We start from the raw sequence: 5,519 nt of genomic DNA, 5'->3' as shown, positions 1-5,519 counted from the left end.
TTGTAGGAGCTAGGAATAAGGAGGAACGAGCAGGGTAGCCTTCATGCAAGAATGTTTCTTAACCATGAACACCTCCTTCCTTTCTTTCTTGTCCCAGGCCTGCTCCTCTTGTCCTGCAAAGATGTGTTGGGTCCTGCCTGGGGAAGCTGCCTTGATGCTTTCTACTTCCCTGCAAATCTCTGCCAAGAGAGTCATTCCCAGCCCAGGGTATTCAAACTCTCTGCCGGCCCAGGTGAGACTGAACTCTTGGGGTAAGCCTCAGTCCTGCTCTGCCAAGAGAGTCATTCCCAGCCCAGGGTAGTCAAACTCTCTGCCCGCCCAGGTGAGGCTGAGCTCTTGGGGTAAGCCTCAGTCCTGGTCTAGGGAAGAGATGCATTTTCCCACACTAGAATGCCCTTCCATAGACAGATTAACTTCCTGTAAAATGAGAGAGAGAGAGAGCTGTGCCTCCTCGCTTGCATGTTCCATCTTTGGAAGCCTGAGGCTGGCCAGGAGGCCTGAGCACCAGGTCGGACTGGGAGTACTCGACCACTCAGGAGCCCTCTTCTGCTGGCTGGCTCTTCTCCTCACTGTTACATGACTCTGTGGGTCCCATGACCATCCTCTCAGGCCTCTCTCCATCTCTGTGAACTGATAGAAATGTGACATTTCACATGTGAAGCTGAAGGCAAGGCAGAGAGAAGAGTAGTATAGTCTGCTCAGGGCTGCTGGAGGACCAATGCTGGCCATATAGTTGGTACAATGGCTATGTCGCTGGACTCCCATGTAGTTGACCACAGTTCAAGTCCTGGTGCCAAGCGCATGTGCGTGTGTGCCCAAGATCCCGAGAGGAGAATGGAGGAGAAGGGATTAAGATCCCTACACCCCAAACACTAGAGGTCTTGGTCAGAGTAGACATCAGTTTTGTAGACAAGGAAAGGTGGTACAGCTACCAACAAAGCCCAGGTCCAGACAACGTCCTGAGATGTTAGGGCAGGGGACAGCTGGGGCCGTGCAGGCACTCAGGCACAGCACAGACTGACAAAGGAGGGGTGGGGGTGCCTGGAGGAAAGGGTCCACTGGGTCTTCCAAAAGTCACCCTTTTCAACTAGAGGTTCAGTGAGATTTCAAAGCAGGACTGGCATGCTGAGTAGGAGGAGCTTTGTTAGGTCAGCTCCCTTTCCAGAAGCCATGCCAGGAGCCGGGTCAGTCTAGATAAGCAGGCCTTTCACCTACTGTCTCTGACTGGTTGCCTGACAAGATTGCATTTCCCTCTGACTCCTGGGTAGACTTTTCTCTCTCTAGACACCCAAGATGCTAGAAGCCTTGGGGGAGAAATGGTAAGAAGAGGTAGGAAAGGGGCTGAAGCAGACACTTCAGCAGAGACTTGCGGGTAAGAGTGTTCCTCCTCCGCAAAGCCAGCCAGACACACTTGTAATGAAAGCACCCTTCAAAGTGCACATCTCTCACAAGAAGCATTCTGGGTGGGAACCCCCTTATTTCCAACCATGTGACCTTTCCTTCCCCACCACAAAAAGAAGGGGGGGTAGGAGGAAACGACTTCAGCCAGCTGAACTGCTACTCTAAGCTGCAGATCATCAGTTCGGGCACTTTCTTTTTTCCCTCCCTCTGCCACCTGCTCCCAAAGCCTGACTTCTGCTTGTAGGAGCTAGGAATAAGGAGGAACGAGCAGGGTAGCCTTCATGCAAGAATGTTTCTTAACCATGAACACCTCCTTCCTTTCTTTCTTGTCCCAGGCCTGCTCCTCTCCATCAAAGCATCCTCTGGAGCTGTCCTGCAAAGATGTGATGGGTCCTGCCTTGGGAAGCTGCCTTGATGCTTTCTACTTCCCTGCAAATCTCTGCCAAGAGAGTCATTCCCAGCCCAGGGTATTCAAACTCTCTGCCGGCCCAGGTGAGACTGAACTCTTGGGGTAAGCCTCAGTCCTGCTCTAGGGAAGAGATGCATTTTCCCACACTAGAATGCCCTTCCATAGACAGATTAACTTCCTGTAAAATGAGAGAGAGAGAGAGCTGTGCCTCCTCGCTTGCATGTTCCATCTTTGGAAGCCTGAGGCTGGCCAGGAGGCCTGAGCACCAGGTCGGACTGGGAGTACTCGACCACTCAGGAGCCCTCTTCTGCTGGCTGGCTCTTCTCCTCACTGTTACATGACTCTGTGGGTCCCATGACCATCCTCTCAGGCCTCTCTCCATCTCTGTGAACTGATAGAAATGTGACATTTCACATGTGAAGCTGAAGGCAAGGCAGAGAGAAGAGTAGTATAGTCTGCTCAGGGCTGCTGGAGGACCAATGCTGGCCATATAAGAAGGCATGCTTGGGGGCGGGGGGGGGGACCTTGATGCTCATTTTGCTCTGCTGCTCTCCAGCCCTCAACTCCAGCATGACAGATACAGGCCACTGGCTTTCCCGAATGTCCACTACTGTACTAGGGTCAAACTTCAGTTCCCCACTCACTTCAGCACTGTGCACAACATTCTGGATCCGGAGGTCATCTTCCAGCTTCAGCTCCCTATAGTCAGCTGGGGGATGGTGACTTCAGGAAATGGTAGGGCAAATGGGAGAAGGTAACAGTGGATAGTTCTGGCTCCCTGTTTGAGAAGGTGGCTCTCACATATGTGTTTAGTCTTGATGTCACCAGGATCTCTGAGCCCACGTGCTGTAGGCCTGGGTCAGTTTGCCTGGGTCAGTTCTAGTGGGCACCAGGTTGTTATTGGCTATAACCATTGCTTTGGATAAAGTCTGTATTTCACCATTTCTTGGTGGGACTAAGGATAGAACTCTCTACACCTGACTTTTCTCTGCTGGCTTTGCAGGGCTCCTGGCCGATTACTGCCCTTTACTATAATGGTAGAGGTATGATGGAACAGACTGAGCATGCTGGCTTTGTCTTTTCTCTGAGCTGCTGCTGCATGATAGTCTTGAGAAGCTAAAGCACCGACCACTCATTGGCCCTCAAGGTCAATGTCTGGGGTCCCTCAGTGTGCTACTACCTCTATCCTTAGAGCCTAAGACTCTGCTTATAACTATCTGTCTGCCATATATTCCCCATCGGCAACAGTCTCTGGCCTTTGATCTTGCTATTAGGAAAGTTGAGAGCTTCACTTTCCCATCTTACTAAGTTTTGATCTTGTCAGCTCTGTGTTCCATTGGCAGCATTTATGTTAAGTGCAGACTGGCCCTCCCAATGGTAGAGAACTGGGCTGGCCCCTGCTGGAGGGGTTTCATACAAGGTATACCCAGCATGTAGCCTGAACATCTGTTAGTAATTGGGGATCTGGCCTGGAGCCAGATCCTGGGGCTGAGAATTTGAATGATGTGGCAATTGCCCAGGTGAGGAAGTGGCAGTGGGGGGCTTCATTAAATGAGTGGCTGGGGCTAAAGTGGCTGGGGTGTTGGGGAAAGTGGCTCCTCACGCAAGGAGTGAGGAATATGGCACCAAGTGTGGAAGGTGAGGTGGCAAGGTCGGCAGAATAAAAACTGAGGGAAAGGGGTAGAAATTTGATGGCACAGCAAAAAGAAGTCTATAAGGAGTTCCAATAAGTTGCAGTGAAGTGGATGGAATCTGATCATTGTGGATTTTGGGACAGTGGACTCTTGAATGTTGAATCAGTGAAGATGATACATTAAATATGAGGTCTCGGGGCTCTTGGTCACCACAAATGGGAGGCCAGTTGGTGAGATGGTAGCAGGTGGCACCACCACCCTATACAACCAGTCACACTGTCCCATTGTCAGATCAGTGATGGCCTCAGCTTCTGGCTCCTTCCTGTCTCAGTTCAATCACTACATTTCCTTGGGATCACTCAGAGGCCTCACAGAAGGATGTGTGGTTGGTAGGGCAGCTGATAGTTCTCCCTACATTTTTGCTGGTCATGGGAAGTTTCATTTTTCTAAAAGAATTTTATTTATTTATCTATTATTTTAATTTGCTATAGGGCATGTGTACACACCAGAGAGTGTGAGAGAGAGAGTGAGAAAGCAAATCATCAGGTCTGGGACTCGAACCATGAACAACCATGCAGGAGTCCAGTACCTCAAACACGACGCCACCTGCTGACCCCATAGAAAATGCATGTTTTGGTGGAGGGAATTCCTGACTCTTCTCAAGAACTGGCTTCATATTGCTTTGTGGTGTTCCTGGAGTCTGGAAGGGGTCAACCTGCTCCATGGGACATCAAAAGTGGCTTCTTTGTGACTTTTCTGTATCCCTCTCTACTGTTGGCTAGGGTTTGCACATCTGAGCTTCTAGTAGTGTCACTGGGAAGGTTGTGGTAAGTGTCCTCCCCCTCGCAGTGTTCTCTGGGCTCCTAAAGCTGGTCTTGGAGTCACACAACTATGCCAGGTACTGCCATCCCTGACCCTGGAGCCACCCAAGACCCATCTCCCCACTACCCCCCTCCCCCGCATTTTTTTTTAATGTTAAGATTTTATTTAGAGGGACCAGCAGTTGGCATAATAGCTATGTTGCTGGACTCTCATGTAGTCGACCATGGGTCGAGTCCCGGACTCAATGGCATAAACTCATGTCGGGTGCATGTGTGTGCGTGCCCAAGATCCTGAGAGGAGAATGGAGGAGAAGGGATTGCGGTCTGGCCATCCCCCCTGGGGGAGGGTGATTTCTTGCTTTCTGTCTCTGTCTCTGTGTTTCTGGCAAGTGCACGTGCCCTATAGCAAAAACCTCTCAAAAACAAACAAACAAAAAAAAGGTTTTATTTAGAAAGCTTTTCGGTTGTAAACAAAGTAAAAATGCTGCTACAATCTTGATGTAACTGGCAGCCACAGATGGTTGACTCACCAATCACAACTCTCTATGCTACAGAGTCTTATATGAAATACTAACAACATTTACAACTTTGTTGGAGTGAAGTCCCCAAAATTTGGTGGTAGATTACTAAGAGGCTCTAAACAGAAGGAAGAAGGTAGAATGTGAGGTAGAGTTCATTGGTGTAACAAAATGCTTTCTGCATAGCAATGAAATTTTATGTACAAATTAAGTAAGGAAATATTTGCATTTTTAAAATAAAAAGTGGGACTAGCAAACTATAGCCCATGGGCTAAATGTGAAGTATTGCTTGTTTTTATTAAATAAAGTTTTGTTGGGACACAGCTACACCCATTTATTTAGTATTATCTCTAGCTGTTGTGACGCTACAGTAATAGAATTGAGTAGCTGAAAGAAACCACCTGACCCGCCAAGTCTAAAGGACAAGAGAGGAATGAATAAGTGCTTAGGGGGCAAAATTTAAGAAGGTATTCATTCTCAGGGACACTTGCAAAAGTGTGAGAGTGAGTGTTTCCTTAAATCTTGTGACCTAAATGTCCTATCCTAGTCCTGACGCTATATTAAGTCTCTGGCTCTCTCTCTGTCTCTCTCTATCTCTCTCTATCTCTCTCGTTTGTCTTCCATAAACAGATACATGTGCATTTATTTTTAAATGCCAGAGTGTGTATGTACTCACCAATGAGAGAGAGAGAGAGAGAGAGAGAAAGCACTCCACAATGGGGCATGGTCACACTGT

The 5,519-nt window shown here is 48.6% G+C and overlaps 1 pseudogene; it reads right to left on the bottom strand.

The window, feature by feature from the left end:
* Positions 1-348: 348 nt before the first annotated feature.
* Positions 349-3,886, bottom strand: LOC102494834 (ataxin-1-like; annotated as a pseudogene).
* Positions 3,887-5,519: the final 1,633 nt, after the last annotated feature.

Source organism: Tupaia chinensis, unplaced genomic scaffold (assembly GCF_000334495.1).
Source record: "Tupaia chinensis unplaced genomic scaffold, TupChi_1.0 Scaffold000617_2, whole genome shotgun sequence".
Classification (NCBI taxonomy): domain Eukaryota; kingdom Metazoa; phylum Chordata; class Mammalia; order Scandentia; family Tupaiidae; genus Tupaia; species Tupaia belangeri.
Note: the sequence above shows the minus strand (reverse complement) of the source record. Positions and strands in the feature narration are given on the sequence as shown.